Source organism: Zingiber officinale, chromosome 6B (genome assembly GCF_018446385.1).
Source record: "Zingiber officinale cultivar Zhangliang chromosome 6B, Zo_v1.1, whole genome shotgun sequence".
NCBI classification, from domain to species: Eukaryota; Viridiplantae; Streptophyta; class Magnoliopsida; order Zingiberales; family Zingiberaceae; genus Zingiber; species Zingiber officinale.
In genome coordinates, this window is record NC_055996.1 from 135,550,267 (window position 1) to 135,570,425 (window position 20,159).

Sequence of the window (20,159 nt, forward strand, 5' to 3'; positions counted from 1 at the left end):
TACCTTTGCTCAGCGTCCGGTCCGATGCTTCCGGTCTTCATGCTGGACGTCCGGTCCGCGACCCGTCCAGACTTCTACCCGGTTCGCGACACCAGGATTTCAACCTAGGTTTACCGCCCCCTAGGATTTTTGCCCGAAGCTCCGACCCGCCAAGACTTTCCGCATAGGGTTACCACCCCCTATGACCTAGGGTTACTACCCCCTAGGGTTTTCCCCTTGCCTAACCGCAGCTAGGACTTTCCTGAAACACTCAATCATACACATTAGATAGCAATTAAACTTAACTTTGAATCCCTTTGCCATTATCAAAACTTGAGTTCGATCGTCGGATGCTTCCCGCACCAACACATTAGCCTATGCTTTCTCAAGCATACTATCCTGGTCGAGGTTGGCCTATATTTCTCTAAGCATGTTAGCCCGGTAGATGTTGGTTTATATTTCTATAAGCATGTTAGCCCGGCCGACATTAGCCTATGCTTTCTCAAGCATACTATCCTGGCCGAGGTTGGCCTATATTTCTCTAAGCATGTTAGCTCGGCCGATAATGACCTATGCTTTCTCAAGCATACTATCCCGGCCGATGTTGGCCTATATTTCTATAAGCATGTTAGCCCGGCCGACATTAGCCTATGTTTTCTCAAGCATACTATCCTGGTCGAGGTTGGCCTATATTTCTCTAAGCATGTTAGCCCGGCCGATAATTGAACTGTACTTCATTAAACTTGGCTGATATTGGCCTATATTTTATTAAGTATGTTACCCCGGCCGAACTTGGCCTGTATCTTCTCACGAGTATTATCCCGGCCGATATTGGCCTATCCTTCCCGTTTCTTAACTCTGCTACCTCTTTTCCCTCTTTTCACCGGGGACTTACTAAACCTAACCCATATCACTAGCCTTCCCTTCAAATCTAGTCGAAGGAGGTATAGCCGACTGACTAGACCCAGGTCTATTTTTGTTTCTTCACTTATCTTTAACCGTGACTCTGCCATGGCTACTGCAGTAGCCTTGTGACCTTCTTTATAGTAGCCCTCATGACTTCTTGTACAGTAATCTCGTGAACCCAAGTACAGTGATCTCGTGACTCTTTTGATCCTTTAAATAGAGCTATGATCCTCCCCTCATTCTTCACTCACCTTAGTTCTTTTCCTCCTTATTCGCCTCTTCATGCCGAGAATATGGCTTTAGACCCCCCTTTCTGGGGGTAATTTTTGCTGAACAAGGCGAAATCCATATATGAGGTTGCCCAAGCTATGGATCTAGTTAATTTTCTGGTCCGAGAGCTGGAAGTATTTCTGTCAATCTCCCAGTTTCAAGTACGATTAGAAACTGCTCAGAGGAATAACGTTCCTCGAGCTCTAGAATCTCAAGCCAAAGACATGACTGCTCTGCAGACTCAACAGGCCTCAGAGGGGTTCACGCTAATCATGGAGGTTCAAGTAACTAGTCCCTGGGCGTCGCAACGATGGCAAAGCCCAGGTTATCTGCAGGTTAAGGTGGATGTTCTGGAAGCAGAGCTCAAAATGTTCAATCAGGAAGTGGATTATTCCATGATATGCCTGAGAGGGCTTGAACTGTTAGAGTGTATACTGAAAGCCTAAGCTTTTGTAAACATTTATTTTGAATAAAGAATCATATTTGGTCAAATTATCTATATTTATTTATAGTTGTTCAATTAATTTATATTGTAGATAATATAGTATGTGGTGACACATACAGAAGATAATGTTATCAGTACCTTATAAATTATAAACAGTAGCTCACGACCAAAATGGAAAGGAACAAACCATTGGAAGGTCGTAGTGTAATTAGGTATTAGTTTATCTTAACTATATAATTATACTAGTACACTTAGAGTGTATTAAGTAGGACCATCAGAGGTAGTTTTCTTTTATACTGACTTTATAAAGGAACAAAGACCTCAGTTATTATGGAAGTGTGTGCTCTTAATCCTAATATAATAACAAGCACATATATTTGATATTTATTTCTTTAATTTATCAATGGGTGAGATTTAGTTTGATGAATCAATAAACCCGATAAGTTGGGAAATGATATCACTTATAGTGTGTGTTGTTGATTATAGAAGGAAACTGTGTCCTAGTGATCTAGGTTGATAATGTCCCCAAGAAGAGCTCATAAGGATTGTCATGTTAAACCCTGCAGGTGGACTTAGTCCGACATGACGATAAAGTTGAGTGGTACTATTCTTGGACTAAGATATTAATTAAATGAGTTGTCAGTAACTCACTTAATTAGTGGGCATTCGACATCTTAAACACAGGGAGACTAACACACTCATAATAAGAAGGAGCCCAAAAATGTAATTTGGGATTGGTACGGTAGTTCAATAATAGTTCTCTAGTGGAATGAATTATTATTGATAAAATTAAGTTGTGTGTTCGGGACGAACACAGGATGCTTAATTTTATCGGGAGACCAAAATCAATTCCTCCTCTCGGTCCCTATCGTAGCCTCTTATTTATAGAGTACTATACACACCTATACCCACCTTCGTACCTATGATATAGGGGTCGGCCAAACCATTGGTTCATGGGTGGCCGACCCTAGCTTGAACCCAAGCTTAGGTGGCCGGCCCTATTAATTTGGAAAAGAATTTTAATTTTAAAATTTTCTTATGTGGAAGATATAATTTATTGGAGAGATTAAAAATTAAAATATCTCTTTTATAAGTATTTACAAAAGATTAAAGAAAGAGATTAGATCTCTTTCCTTATTTGTAGATTGGAAAGATATTTTATTTTTTCTCTTTTTAAATTATTCACATGTTGAAAAATTAAAATTATAGAAATTTCTTTTTATCAACCATGAAGGGATTTTAAAGGGAAATTTTATTTTAAAAATTTCCGAAGACAAATAAGGAATTTTAATTGTTGATTGAAAATTGTCTTATTTGCTCTCCATGAGGTGGTCGGCCATGATATGAAGGATTAGGAAATTTTGTTTAATTTTTCTTAATTAATTCATGTCAAGCAAAGTTAAGGAAATTTTATTGTAATTAAATTTCCTTATTTGCCAAAGCTAAGGATTATAAAAGAGGGGGTTTTGGGAGCCTTCAAGGTGAACAACCTCTATTATTTTCTCCCTCTTTTCTTCCTTGGTGTGGCCGACCTCCTTCCTTTCTCTTCTCTCCATCTTGTGGCTGAACCTCTCTTCCTTCTTGGAGATCAAGTGGTGGCCGGATTTTAGCTTGGAGAAGAAGGAGAGAAAGCTTACATCCCTTAGAGCTTGGTTGGTGGAAAAAGATCTTCATCTTTTGGAAGCATAGTGCTTGGCCGAAACTGTTAGAGTGTATACTAAAAGCCTAAGCTTTTGTAAACATTTATTTTGAATAAAGAATCACATTTGGTCAAATCATCTACATTTATTGTAGTTGTTCAATTAATTTATATTGTAGATAACATAGTATGTGGTGTCACATACAGAAGATGATGTTATCAGTACCTTATAAATTATAAACAGTAACTCATGACCAAAATGGAAAGGAACAAACCATTGGAAGGTCATAGTGTAATTAGGAGTTAGTTTATCTTGACTGTATAATTACACTAGTACACTTAGAGTGTATTGAGTAGGACCATAAGAGGTCATTTCTTTTATACTGACTTTATAAAGGAACAAAGACCTCAATTATTATGGAAGTGTGCGCTCTTAATCCTAATATAATAATAAGCACATATATTTGATATTTATTTCTTTAATTTATCAATAGGTGAGATTTAGTTCAATAGATCAATAAGCCCGATAAATTGAGAAATGATATCACTTATAGTGTGTGTTGTTGATTATAGAAGGAAACTGTGTCCTAGTAATCTAGGTTGATAATGTCCCCAAGATGAGCTCATAAAGATTGTCATGTTAAACCCTGCAGGTGGACTTAGTCCGACATGATGATAAGGTTGAGTGGTACTATTCTTGGATTAAGATATTAATTAAATGAGTTGTCAGTAACTCACTTAATTAGTGGACATTTGACATCTTAAACACAGGGAGACTAACACACTCATAATAAGAAGGAGCCCAAAAATGTAATTTGGGATTGGTGCGGTAGTTCAATAATAGTTCTCTAGTGGAATTAATTATTATTGATAAAATTAAGTTGTGTGTTCGGGGCGAACACGGGATGCTTAATTTTATCGGGAGACCAAAACTAATTCCTCCTCTCGGTCCCTATCGTAGCCTCTTATTTATAGAGTACTATATCCACCTATACCCACCTTCGTACCCATGATATAGGGGTCGGCCAAGCTAGCTTGTGGTTCAAGCTAGGGCCGGCCAAGCCTTGATTTATGGGTGGCCGGCCCTAGCTTGAACCCAAGCTTACGTGGCCGGCCCCCATTAAATTAAAAGGAATTTTAATTTTAAATATTTTTTATGTGAAAGATATAATTTATTGGAGAGATTAAAAATTAAAATATCTCTTTTAAAAGGATCTACAAAAGATTAAAAAAAGAGATTAGATCTCTTTCCTTATTTGTAGATTGGAAAGATATTTTATTTTTCTTCTTTATAAATTATTCACATGTAGAATAATTAAAATTATAGAAATTTCTTTTTATCAACCATGAAGGGATTTTAAAAGGAAATTTTATTTTAAAAAAAAATTCCGAAGACAAATAAGGAATTTTAATTGGTGATTGAAATTGCTTTGTTTGGTCTTGTTGATGTGGCCGGCCATATACAATTGATTAGGAAATTTTATTTAATTTTTCTTAATTAATTGTTATCAATGAAAGTTAAGGAAATTTTATTGTAATTAAATTTCCTTATTTGCCAAAGCCAAGGAATATAAAAGAAGAGGTTGAGGTGCCTTCAAGAGATACAACTTTTATTATTCTCTCCCTCTTTTCCTTGGTGTTGTGGCCGACCATCTTCTCTCCATCTCTTCCTCTTTGTGGTGGCCGAAACCTTCTCTTGCTTGGAGTTCTTGTGGTGGCCGGATACTACTTGGAGAAGAAGAAGAAGAAGGAGAGAAAGCTTTCATCCCTTGGAGTTTGGTTGGTGTTTTTTCTTCATCCTTGGTGAAGCTCTTGATTTGGACGAACCTAGCAAGGAGGAGAAGAAGGTGCATTGGTGGTTTCTCATCTTGGAAGATCGTTACCCACACAACGTCCAAGGTTAGAAGAGGAATACGGTAGAAGATCAAGAGGTCTTTCTAAAAGGTATAACTAGTATTTTTCTTTTCCGCATCATACTAGTTATTTTTGGAAATAAATACCAATTACAAGAGGCATACGATTCTAGTATTTCGAATTTATTTTCGATGTTGTGTTCTTTGTTTTTTTTCCTTGTGATTTGATTGTTCCTTTCGGTTAACCTAAAGTTATTTTAGGAAATTAAATATTAGCTTTCCTTAAAAGGTTTTGTCTAGTCGGTGGTGGTTGCTCCCATATCCAAGAAGGACATGTGCCTCGCCACGTCAGTACTGGGAACCAATTATGGAAATTAATATTTAATGGAATTAATAACTTAGGTGATTTGGATCGAACGTGTTAAGTTCCGTAGGAGATCCAAGTCAAAACCTAAAAGAACAAATAGATTAAACTTTGGATCAAACGTGTTAAGTTCCGCAGGCGATCCAAGTTTAATTTAAAAGAACACATGGTAGCTAAGAAAAGGTTCAGACCTTTGTACAAAATTTTTGTACAGTGGAACCATTAGGTTTTCCGAGTAGCAACCAACAAGTGGTATCAGAGCTAGGGTTTTGCCTCTGTGTATTTGGTATTAGTTTAATTATGCACATGTCATACATAATTTAGGCATGTTAATAGTAGGATGTACTAACTTTGTGGATGCAGGATCCAACTATTATGGCTTAGAGTTTTTTTTATGTGTGTGATTGGACCCTTGGACATGTCAAGGGCAATTATATGTGTGTACATGATTGTATTAAAAAATACAGCAGGAGCTGTATTTAGTTTTATTAGAATTTTATTTTTGAGGTACATGTACATTCCTTTTATGGAATATAGGATCGATGGATGTAAATTTTTATTTCATGTTTGATCCAATTTACATGTACATTCCTTCGAGGAATATATGATCGAAAGATGTAAAATTCTAATTATGTCGCAGATCGAATCTTGCAAAGCGTGGAACCTTTTGAGGACCAGAGGCGCAGCGGAACAAGGAGCAAGATGGATGCGACAGCTAGACCCAGTGGCGGTGGCCAAATATGGCAGCAGCTTGGGATGACAACATACGGAGGACAACCATAGATAAAAGCCATAATAGTTGAAAATTAGATTTTCTATTTATTGCTTTTATATTGTGCTGTGTGTGCATGTTAGTTTACATGTTTAGTAGGCTAGCATAGTTAAAATTCCTCATTTATAAATAACTAAGTGGGAGAGAGATTTTAAATAAATTCCACGGTCTCCATTACTGGTTTGTAAGTGATGCAAACAAGCTTGCGCGTTGGCTCTGAGTGCCTTCCTCCATATCAGATGAGCTTGTTTGTGGATCACTAGAACAAACTTCCATTTTGGATGACTATAGGAAGTTAATTAAGAGCGTGTGATCTTCCCCATCGGAAGGGGCACAATCTTATTAATGGACTTAGTGTCAAGTAATGGTATACACTTAGGCACGTTTAATAGTATCCTCCCCATCGTAGTCACTGCTATTATTCGTGTGACCAAAGGATACCAGCTATTAATTTTATTTGTCAAAAAGTTAGGTTGACAAGATAATAAAATTAATGGGTTAAAACCCTCATTTTTACAAATGCTGAATTTGTATACGTCCACACTATCGTGGCATACAATATTTGCGGTGTTTTGAGGTGTTGGTTAATTTAAAATAGTATTGTTTGAGGAATCAATATTATTCTAAATTTAGAGTTCTGACCAAAAGTTATTTGTGATTCTTAGGATGACTTTCAACTCACTGTCCATCATACTTCAACAGAATAGACTTACTGGTCCTAACTACATAGATTGGAAAAGGAACCTGGACATTGTTCTTACTGCCGAAAGCTATAAGTTTGTACTGACTGAGAATTGTCCTGATGCACCCACTGGTGAATCTACCCAAGAGGAGATTAAATATCATAAGAAATGGGTAAAGGCAGATGAGATGGCGCGGTGCTACATTTTGGCTTCAATGTCAAATATATTGCAACATCAACATCAAGATTTACCAACAGCTTATGATATTATGAACAATCTCAAGGAACTCTTTGGTCATCAGGATCGGGCTTCTAGACAAAAAGCCATGAGAAAGATAATGACAGCCACCATGCAAGAGGGTACTCCTGTAAGGGATCATATCCTAAAGATGATGGCTTATCTGAACGAAATACAGATCCTTGGAGGAGAAATTGATGGGGAAACCCAGATCGATATGATCCTCCAAATACTACCTAGAAGTTTTGAGCAATTCCGCTTGAATTACAATATGAACAAAAGGGTATATTCATTGGCGTAACTACTGACAGAACTTCAGGCAGCAGAAGGTTTGTTTCGACACAATTCTCATATTCACTATGCTGAAAATGGTTCTACTTCTAAACTGAAAGGAAAGAAGAAGAAGAAATAATTTGGTTCAGCAAAGAAAGTGAATAAATCTCAGAGTACAGGACCTAAAGCTGGAGTGAAGAAGCTGAAGGGCAAGTGCTTCATCTGCAAGCAGTCAGGGCATTGGAAGGCGGACTATCCTCGTAGGAATCAGAACAACAAAGGTATATCTCATGCTCTAGTTGTTGAAACATGTTTAGCGGTGTTATCTACCAGCACCTGGTGTGTAGATACGGGAGCCACTGATCATGTCTGCAATTCCTTGCAGGGGTTCTAGGAAACCCGACGACTAACTGAAGGAGAGATTACCGTCTACATGGGCAATGCTACTAAGGTGGCGGCTGTTGTAGTGGGAGACGTCTACTTATCTTTTAATAGAAACAGAAATTTGGTTTTAAGAAATTGTCTTTATGTACCCAGTTTTAGAAAGAATTTAATTTCAGTTTCTAAACTGTTTTTGGATGGATATTCAATTTCTTTTAGTAATGATGTAATTATTAAGAGAAATAAAGTGATTATCTGTTCTGGTGCATTGGTTGACAATTTGTATACTTTAAATCCAATTTCTCCCACAAAGCAAAACAAAGAAATTTATAACTCATCTTCTAACTCTAATAAGAGAAAAGAACCTTCGGAAATGAACCAAGCATATCTTTGGCATCTAAAGCTTGGTCATATTAACTTAAGTAGGATTCAGAGGCTTATAGCCGATGGACTTTTGGGTTCATTAGAGTTGGAAAATTTTCCAACTTGTGAATCTTGCTTGGAAGGTAAAATGACCAAGAGGCCTTTTAAGGCAAAGGGGTATAGAGCCAAAGAAGTGTTAGAATTGGTTCATTCTGATTTGTGTGGTCCTATGTCTGTCCAGGCAAGAGAAGGTTTTGAATATTTTGTCTCTTTTATAGACGATTATTCAAGATACGGATATATTTACCTAATGCGCCGCAAGTTCGAGTGCTTTGATAAGTTTAAAGAATACAAGGCTGATGTGGAGAAACGACTAGGTAAAAGTATCAAAACACTACGGTCTGATCGTGGTGACGAATACCTCTTAGGAGAGTTTAGGAATTACTTATCAGAGGTCGGGATTCAATCCCAACTGTCCGCACCTGGTACACCCCAACAGAATGATGTGGCAGAACGAAGGAATAAGACTCTTATGGAGATGGTTAGATCGATGATGAGTTATTCAGAATTACCAAATTCGTTTTGGGGATACGCTCTGGAAACAGCAGTGTACATTCTGAACTTAGTACCTTCTAAATCAGTTTCTTCTACTCCCACAGAATTGTGGAATGGGCGAAAGCCCAGTCTAAGACATATTCGGATTTGGGGTAGTCCAGCACATGTGCTGAAACCAGATGCTGATAAGTTAGAATCTCGTACAGAAGTTCGCGTGTTTGTAGGGTATCCCAAAGGAACGAAAGGTGGTTTATTTTATAGTCCTAAAGATCAGAAGGTCATTGTTAGCACCAATGCCCAGTTTTTAGAAGAAGACTATATAATGGATCACAAACCCAGTAGCAAAGTTGTTTTAGAAGAACTTAGAGAGGACACGTCTACCTTAGTACCAGCAGTACAAGATGAAGTACCACATGAGACTGCAACACGTGTCACACATGATACACAACCACAGACTGTGCCTCGTCGTAGTGGGAGGGTTGTTAAGCAGCCTGATAGATTCATGTTTTTGGGGGAGTCTTCGGACTTGATCCTAGGTAAACATGAACCTGATCCCCGAACATATGACGAAGCACTCCAAGATATAGATGCAGCATCTTGGCAAAAGGCAATGAATTCTGAAATAGAGTCTATGTACTCTAATAAGGTCTGGGAGCTCGTAGAACCACCTGATGGTGTAAAAGCTGTTGGATGCAAGTGGATCTACAAAAGGAAAAGAGGGATAGACGGGAAGGTAGAAACCTTCAAAGCTAGGCTTGTTGCGAAAGGGTACACTCAGAAAGAGGGAATCGATTATGAGGAGACCTTTTCACCGGTAGCCATGCTTAAGTCTATCTGGATACTCTTATCCATTGCTGCTCATATGGATTATGAGATTTGGCAAATGGATGTCAAGACAGCTTTCCTTAATGGAAGTCTTGAAGAGAACATCCATATGAAGCAACCAGAAGGGTTTATTGAAAAAGGCAAAGAGCATCTAGTGTGCAAGCTCAATCGGTCCATTTATGGACTGAAGCAAGCTTCAAGGTCTTGGAACATTCGGTTTAATGAAGTAATCCAGTCATATGGATTTATTCAGTGTCCGGATGAGTCTTGTGTATACAAGAAGTGTAACGGAAATGTGGTGGTATTTCTAGTACTATACATAGATGATATTTTGTTAATTGACAACAATGTCAAGATATTATCAGATGTAAGGGTATGGTTGTCCAAACAATTTGATATGAAGGACTTAGGAGATTGTGCACACATTCTTGGGATCAAAGTTATAAGGGATCGCAAGAAAAGAATGTTGTGTCTATCCCAAGCTTCATATATAGATACAATCCTTGCTCGTTTTAGCATGCAGGATTCCAAGAAAGGTTTCTTACCTTTTAGGCATGGAGTAGCTCTATCCAAAGAGATGTCTCCGAAGACATCAAAGGAGATAGAGGACATGAAAGCAGTTCCTTATGCTTCGGCTATAGGAAGCCTAATGTATGCAATGCTATGTACGAGACCTGATATCTGTTTTACCGTGGGCATGGTTAGCAGATATTAGAGTAACCCTGGACAAGGACATTGGACTGCGGTAAAACATATATTAAAGTACCCGAGAAGGACTAGAGATTATATGCTAGTTTACCAAGCAGACGATTTGCTCCCTGTGGATTACACGGATTCAGAATTCCAATCAGATAGGGACAACAGTAAGTCTACATCAGGCTATGTGTTTACTTTAGGAGGTGGAGCCATTGCATGGAGGAGTGTTAAGCAGAAATGAGTTTTGGACTCAACCATGGAAGCTGAGTATGTAGCAGCCTCTGAGGCAGCTAAAGAAGCAGTATGGCTCAGGAACTTTCTAATGGACTTAGATGTGATTCCTGGTTTACCCAAAATCATCACAATTTATTGTGATAATAGCGGTGCAGTTGCAAACTCGAAGGAACCACGAGCCCATAAGGCAAGTAAACATATAGAGCGCAAGTACCACCTGATACGAGATATCGTGAAGCGAGGAGAAGTTGTCATCGCCAAGATTGCATCAGCAGATAACCTGGCAGATCCTTTCACTAAGGCCCTTCCAGCAAAAGCTTTCGATCGGCATGTGGAGGGAATGAGAATCAGATGTATGGCAGAAGATATGGCAGCTTAGTCATTAGTATAAGTGGGAGATTGTTAGAGTGTATACTAAAAGCCTAAGCTTTTGTAAACATTTATTTTGAATAAAGAATCACATTTGGTCAAATCATCTACATTTGTTGTAGTTGTTCAATTAATTTATATTGTAGATAACATAGTATGTGGTGTCACATACAGAAGATGATGTTATTAGTACTTTATAAATTATAAACAGTAACTCATGACCAAAATGGAAAGGAACAAACCATTGGAAGGTCATAGTGTAATTAGGAGTTAGTTTATCTTGACTGTATAATTATACTAGTGTAACGCCCGCCCTCCCTGCTAACCCTAAGGGACGGGGCTACGATACTCTATGTACAAATTTTTCTTTTTAAAACAGCGGATGACTTAAAATGATTTTCTTAGTTTAATAAAAACTTTTCTTTTGTTTCCTTTTCATCAAACCCGAACTACACTATCATGGCCTTAATAACATGATATCAAAATTAGTAGAAACATAACATCAAGTCACACATACGGTACTACAATTCATGATAAGAAAGCATAGTTCTTTAAAAGTTTTTAAAGCATGTTCTTATTTGGTTGCCTAGCCACTGCCACACACATCTCCTTGCCTCTCCTGCTGCTCCTCTAGCTCATCCAGCTTTTTCCTTTATCTGTGGTACAAGGACAGTAAGCTGTGAGCACTCATGGCTCAGTAAGTTCCTTTCCTACTCACTAAAACCGAAAATCATAGTATAATCAAAGAATGTCTCAACATGGCATCATTTCAATTAGTCATGACATAATGTAACATACTCTTTTAAGCATATCATGCAACATGAAGAAATCATAACTAGTCATGGCATATCATAGCGTAAGCATAGCATGAAGCATAACATAATCTTATCTAATCATGGCATATCATCATAAGGAGTCATGACATATCATACACATGGATATATCATGGAACATAACATAATCATATCTAACCATGGCATATCATAAATCATCATAAGGTATATGCAATATGATTTTGGAAAACATGTATCCGAAAAATATGTGTATGTCTCATGACCTTTAAAACCATTTCTTCTTACATATATACTTGAACATAATCTCAACTTAAAGGGGATCCCGGCTATGTACCACTTACATATTGCGCGTAACCTATGTAGGTCCAAGGTAGCAAGTCTTGAACCCTACAAGGCAAACATACTAGGCCCGAGTCTTACTCCATCGACCTAGGGGCACTTAGGAGCCCATCCCTAACGAGGCCCGAGTCTTATTCCATCGACCCCGGGGCGCTTATGGAGCCCACCCTTGGTACAAGCCACATAAAGTAAAGTACATGTCATACTTATACATATCATACATCATAACAACATGCATCACTTAGGTACACATCATATCATAAAAGTATGCATCACTTAGGCATACATCATGTCATAAAAGTATGCATCACTTAGGCATACATCATATCATAAAGGTATGCATCACTTAGGCATACATCATGTCATAAAGGTATGCATCACTTAGGCATACATCATACCATAAAAATATGCATCACTTAGGCATACATCATATCATAACAATATGCATCACTTAGGCATACATCATATCATAACAATATGCATCACTTAGGCATAGATCATAAAAACATGCATATCTCAAGCACAAAGCATATCATCAAGCATTCATAATTTAACCACATAGCATATCATGAAAGCGTGCATATTTTAAGCACTAAACATAGCATCAAAGCATGCATAATTTAACCACATAGCATATCATGAAAGCATGCATATTTTAAGCACTAAACATAGCATCAAAGCATGCATAATTTAACCACTTATCATAACATAAGCATGCATATTTTCAGCTCATATCATATCATCAAAGCATGTAAAATTTACCCACATATCATAACATAAAACATGCATCTTTTGAACTCATAACATATTGTAGAAATTCTCATTTTGTATAGCTCACAAGCATACATGTCTAAGCATAAAAGTGTATCATGTGCTCATCCAATCATAAGAAACAATGTAACATGATTAACTTGGGTACTAAGCTTCCTAATCCCTTAGGTTCTTATCTTGGCCGAAACCCTCTTAGGTGCCAATTTAGGTTTTAAACAACATCCAAGCATGTAGAACCTAATTCATCCACATATCATTTTCATAGGAAGTATTATAAACAAGATTTACTTGGACTCTAAGTTCTCCAAGTCCTTAAACCTCATTTGGCCGAACCTTAACAAGTGTGAAACAAGGTTATAAATGACATAAAGCATGGAAACCTTAACCATATTTATAGCATTTGTTTCAAGGAATATGGTAAGCACAATTGAGTTAGTTCCTAGATCCTTTAAGCCCTTAAAAGTATGTCTTGGCCGAAACTTACAAGTACTCATTTAGGTTTTCAAGCAAGCATACAAGCATGTGAACTTACTCTAACATCATGTATAAATTCATAAGTGGCCTCATACAAGTGGTCATGGCCGAAACTTCCCTTAGCATCAATTTAGGTCACTAACAACATATAGCATGTGAATTTTTAGCTTTCTACATTTCATATTTCATGGAGAGTGACATGAGCATGTTCAATGTAAGTTCTAGGGTTTCTAAAGCATGTATCCCTTCATGGCCGAGACTTAAAAAGTGTCCATTTGAATCATAGTTAAATATATAAGCATGTGAACACAATCAACATGTTATCTCAATTTCATAAGAAGCATCTTTAACACATGAGGTCTTAATTTTAAGGTTTCTAGGTCTTTAAACCCTACATGGCCGAACCTCATCAAGCATGGAATTTGTTCAAATGGCATAAAAGTATAGAAAGTCATAACACATTTCATAACATGTATAAAAGTCAAGCACTATAAGCATACATTCAAGTTGTGTCTTAGGTTTCCTAGGTTTTTCCTTTCTTTATCTCATAGCATATGTTTGGCCGAAACCTTCCAAGTCTTTAAACTAGGTTTTAGGTGGCCTAAAGTATGGAAAACCTAAACAAGTTTTTATGGCAAAAATATCAAAGAAACTATACATACAAGTTTGGTTCACAAACAAGCTAGGACCCTTGTGGTCTTAATTAACATATATCATGCAACCAATTTTCCTATACTCTAATTAAGCATGGGAGCATCAAACAACTTTCATATCTTATTGTCATGGAGGTTTTGAGCATGTTAAAAATCTGTTTAAGCTATTCTAAAGCATCCACCTTACCATGGCCGAAACATTAAAAGTGATGTTCATGAGTTTCTATCAACATACAAGCATGCAACTCTTTAAGAAACTCTATATTCTATCATATAAACATGGTGAGTTTAAATTCAAATCTTCCTAACCCTAAATCCTTCCTTGGCCGAAACTTGTGAGTGGGATACTTTTGGTTCCAAGTAACCTTCAAGTATGAAAACGATAATGGATCCTTAACCATTTATTTAGAGGGTTTTGTGCAAGTTAGGTAAACAATTAAATTCCCTAGCCCTTACAAAACCTTTTTGGCCAAAACTCTAGGGTTAGATACATCCCTAATCCAACATCACATATATATAAAAATATGAGAGAAAACCCTCTTACAAAGCATAGAAAAATTATCATGAATCAAAGCTTATATTAAACATTCCTAGGATCAACAAGTCCTTTCTTGGCCGAGTTTTCACAACTTTGTTTCTAGGTTTTAAAATCCAAAAACACATTAAAATCCCTTGTACCACAGGTGAGGGGAAGCTTACATCCTTTTCGCTTGTGGTTCTAAAGTGTGGTGATGGAAGAAGAGGTCTCTTCTTCTTGTTCTCCTCCTTTGATTTCCCTTGGTAGCCTTCCTTGTATCCTAGGAGGAACCTTGTTTTTGGGGGCCGAAAATGGAGGAGAGGGGGCTGAGGTTCTCGGTGATGGAGAGGAGAGAATGAGAGAAATGAGAGAAAAATAAAATCTTCTCTTTACATACTCTCTTTTATGTTAAGGGGAAAGAGGTAGCAAAATTGGTTTTAGCTTTCCTTCTCACTTAGCCCTTTTTTTCCATTTTATTTTTATTTTATTTATTTATTTGTTCTCATCATTTATGATGAAACAAGGGGGAGTGAATCCCCTTAATTCCCCTCTTTAAGTCACGGCAAAAGAAGAAGAAGAGGGAGAGAAAAGAAGGAAGGCAAGTTGCCTTTCTCTTGCTCTTTTCTTGCTTTCATTTGGCTAGCTTTTACTCTCATCCTTATCATGAGTTTCCCTCCTTTGCTATCAATATATCATTCCTATCCCAACTGGTTATTACCCATTAATCCTATCATTTACTTCATGAGAGGTTCAAGGTTCAATCCTTGACCACTCCCTATTTTTATTTCTTTTTGGTTCAACATTCTACTAATATTTTTCTAAGGCAAATTCATCATTCTCATATTTATCTTAAAAGCTTAGTGGGTGTTACAACTAGTACACTTAGAGTGTATTGAGTAGGACCATAAGAGGTCGTTTCTTTTATACTGACTTTATAAAGGAACAAAGACCTCAGTTATTATGGAAGTGTGTGCTCTTAATCCTAATATAATAACAAGCACATATATTTGATATTTATTTCTTTAATTTATCAATGGGTGAGATTTAGTTCGATAGATCAATAAGCCCGATAAATTGAGAAACGATATCACTTATAGTGTGTGTTGTTGATTATAGAAGGAAACTGTGTCCTAGTAATCTAGGTTGATAATGTCCCCAAGATGAGCTCATAAAGATTGTCATGTTAAACCCTGCAGGTGGACTTAGTCTGACATGACGATAAGGTTGAGTGGTACTATTCTTGGATTAAGATATTAATTAAATGAGTTGTCAGTAACTCACTTAATTAGTGGACATTTGACATCTTAAACACAGGGAGACTAACACACTCATAATAAGAAGGAGCCCAAAAATGTAAATTGGGATTGGTGCGGTAGTTCAATAATAGTTCTCTAGTGGAATGAATTATTATTGATAAAATTAAGTTATGTGTTCGGGGCGAACACGGGATGCTTAATTTTATCGGGAGACCAAAACCAATTCCTCCTCTCGGTCCCTATCGTAGCCTCTTATTTATAGAGTACTATACCCATCTATACCCACCTTCGTACCCATGATATAGGGGACGGCCAAGCTAGCTTGTGGTTCAAGCTAGGGCCGACCAAGCCTTGATTCATGGGTGGCCGGCCCTAGCTTGAACTCAAGCTTAGGTGGCCGGCCCCCATTAAATTAAAAGGAATTTTAATTTTAAATATTTCTTATGTGAAAGATATAATTTATTGGAGAGATTAAAAATTAAAATATCTCTTTTAAAAGGATCTACAAAAGATTAAAAAAAGAGATTAGATCTCTTTCCTTATTTGTAGATTGGAAAGATATTTTATTTTTCTTCTTTATAAATTATTCACATGTAGAATAATTAAAATTATAGAAATTTCTTTTTATCAACCATGAAGGGATTTTAAAAGGAAATTTTATTTTTAAAAAAAATTCCGAAGACAAATAAGGAATTTTAATTGGTGATTGAAATTGCTTTGTTTGGTCTTGTTGATGTGGCCGGCCATATACAATTGATTAGGAAATTTTATTTAATTTTTCTTAATTAATTGTTATCAAGGAAAGTTAAGGAAATTTTATTGTAATTAAATTTCCTTATTTGCCAAAGCCAAGGAATATAAAAGAAGGGGTTGAGGTGCCTTCAAGAGATACAACTTTTATTATTCTCTCCCTCTTTTCCTTGGTGTTGTGGCCGGCCATCTTCTCTCCATCTCTTCCTCTTTGTGGTGGCCGAAACCTTCTCTTTCTTGGAGTTCTTGTGGTGGCCGGATACTACTTGGAGAAGAAGAAGAAGAAGGAGAGAAAGCTTTCATCCCTTGGAGTTTGGTTGGTGTTTTTTCTTCATCCTTGGTGAAGCTCTTGATTTGGCCGAACCTAGCAAGGAGGATAAGAAGGTGCATTGGTGGTTTTTCATCTTGGAAGATCGTTGCCCACACAACGTCCAAGGTTAGAAGAGGAATACGGTAGAAGATCAAGAGGTCTTTCTAAAAGGTATAACTAGTATTTTTCTTTTTCGCATCATACTAGTTATTTTTGGAAATAAATACCAAATACAAGAGGCATACGATTCTAGTATTTCGATGTTGTGTTCTTTGTTTTTTTTCCTTGTGATTTGATTGTTCCTTTCGGTTGACCTAAAGTTATTTTAGGAAATTAAATATTAGCTTTCCTTAAAAGGTTTTGTCTAGTCGGTGGTGGTTGCTCCCATATCCAAGAAGGTCATGTGCCTCGCCACGTCAGTACTGGGAACCAATTATGGAAATTAATATTTAATGGAATTAATAACTTAGGTGATTTGGATCGAACGTGTTAAGTTCCGCAGGAGATCCAAGTCAAAACCTAAAAGAACAAATAGATTAAACTTTGGATCAAACGTGTTAAGTTCCGCAGGCGATCCAAGTTTAATTTAAAAGAACACATGGTAGCTAGGAAAAGGTTCAGACCTTTGTACAAAATTTTTGTACAGTGGAACCATTAGGTTTTCCGAGTAGCAACCAACAGAAACTTGAAGAAAGGAGAAGAAGGTGCTTTGGTGGTTTCTCATCTCTGAAGATCGTTGCCCACACAACGTCCGATGTTAGAAAAGGAATATGGTAGAAGACCTAGAGGTTTTTGCTTGCAAAAGAAAATGTATACTAGTATTTAATTTCCACATCATACTAGTTTTATCTTCATGTAAAAATATCAAATACAAGAGGCATGCGATTCTAGTATTTCGAATTTATTTTCGATGTTGTGTTCTTTTGTTTTTCTTTTCCTTGTGATTTGATTGTTCTTTTCGGTTGACCTAAAGTTATTTAAGGAAATTAAATATTAGTTTTCCTTAAAAGGCTTTGTCTAGGCGGTGGTGGTTGTTCCCATATCCAAGAAGGTCATGTGCCTCGCCATGCAGTCCTGGAAGCTAATTTTGAAAATTAATATTTAATAGAATTAATAACCTAGGTGATTTGGATCGAACGTGTTAAGTTCCGCAGGAGATCCAAGTCTAAACCTAAAAGAACAAATAAATTAAACTTTGGATCAAACGTGTTAAGTTCCGCAGGCGATCCAAGTTTAATTTAAAAGAACACATGGTAGCTAGGAAAAGGTTCAGACCATTGTACAAAATTTTTGTACTGTAGAACCATTAGGTTTTCCGAGTAGCAACCAACAATTGGTATCAGAGCTAGGGTTTTGCCTCTGTGTATTTGGTATTAGTTTAATTATGCACATGTCATACATAATTTAGGCATGTTAATAGTATGATGTGCTAACTTTGTGGATGCAGGATCCAACTATTATGGCTTATAGTTATTATGTGTGTGATTGGACCCTTGGACATGTCAAGGACATTTATTGTGTGTGCATGATTGTATTATAAAATACAGCAGGAGCTGTATTTAGTTTTATTAGGATTTTATTTTTTGATCTAGTTACATGTACATTCCTTCGAGGAATATAGGATCGAAAAATGTAAAATTCTATTTATGTCGCGGATCGAATCTTGCAAGGCGTGGAACCTTTTAAGGACCAGAGGCGCAGCGGAACAAGGAGCAAGATGGATGCGACAACTAGACCCGGTGGCGGTGGCAAAAAATGGCAGCAGCTAGGGATGACAACACACGGAGGACAACAATAGATAAAAGCCATAATAGTTGAAAATTAGTTTTTCTATTTATTGCTTTTATATTGTGTTGTGTGTGCATGTTAGTATACATGTTCTAGTAGGCTAGCATAGTCAAAATTCCTCACTCTAAATAACTAAGTGGGAGAGGGATTTTAAATAAATTCCACGGTCTCCATTACTGGTTTGTAAGTGATGCAAACGAGCTTGCACGTTGGCTCTGAGTGCCTTCCTCCATATCGGATGAGCTTGTTTGTGGATCACTAGAATAAACTTCCATTTTGGATGACTATAGGAAGTTAATTAAGAGCGTGTGATCTTCCCCATCGGAAGGGGCACAATCTTATTAATGGACTTAGTGTCAAGTAATGGTATACACTTAGGCACGTCTAATAGTATCCTCCCCATCGGAGTCACTGCTATTATTCGTGTGACCAAAGGAAACCAACTATTAATTTTATTTGTCAAAAAGTTAGGTTGATAAGAAAATAAAATTAATGGGTTAAACCCTCCTTTTACAAATGTTGAATTTGTATACGTCCACACTATCGTGGCATACAAAATTCTCGGTGTTTTGAGGTGTTGGTTAATTTAAAATAGTATTGTTTGAGGAATCAATATTATTTTAAATTTAGAGTTCTGACCAAAAGTTATTTGTGATTCTTAGGATGGCTTTCAACCCACTGGCCATCATACTAAAAGAGAATAGACTTACTGGTCCTAACTACATAGATTGGAAAAGGAACCTGGACATTGTTCTTACTGCTGAAAGCTATAAGTTTGTACTAACTGAGACTTGCCCTGATACACCCAATGGTGAATCTACCCAAGAGGAGATTGAGTATCATAAGAAATGGGTAAAAGCAGATGAGATGACGCGGTGTTACATTTTGGCTTCAATGTCAAATGTATTGCAACATCAGCATCAAGATTTACCAACAGCCTATGATATTATGAACAATCTCAAGGAACTCTTTGGTCACCAGGATCGGGCTTCTAGGCAAGAAGCCGTGAGAAAGATAATGATGGCCACCATGCAGGAGGGTACTCCTATGAGGGATCATATCCTAAAGATGATGGCTTATCTAAATGAAATACAAATCCTTGGAGGAGAAATTGATGGGGAAATCCAGATCGATATGATCCTCCAAACACTACCTAGAAGTTTTGAGCAATTCCGCCTGAATTATAATATGAATAAAAGGGTATATTCATTGGCGTAACTACTGACAGAACTTCAGGCAGCAGAAGGTTTGTTTCGTCACAATTCTCAAATTCACTATGCTGAAAATGGTTCTACTTCTAAACCGAAAGGAAAGAAGAAGAAGAAACAAGTTAGCTCAGCAAAGAAGGTGAATAAATCTCAGAGTACAAGAGCTAAAGCTGGAGTGAAGAAGCCGAAGGGCAAGTGCTTCATCTGCAAGCAGTCAGGGCATTGGAAGTCGGACTGTCCTCATAGGAATCAAAACAACAAAGGTATATCTCATGCTCTGGTTGTTGAAACATGTTTAGCGGTGTTATCTACCAGTACCTGGTGTATAGATACAGGAGCCACTGATCATTTCTGTAATTCTTTGCAGGGGTTCCAGGAAACCCGACGACTATATGAAGGAGAGATAACCGTCTACATGGGCAATGCTACTAAGGTGGTGGCTGTTGCAGTGGGAG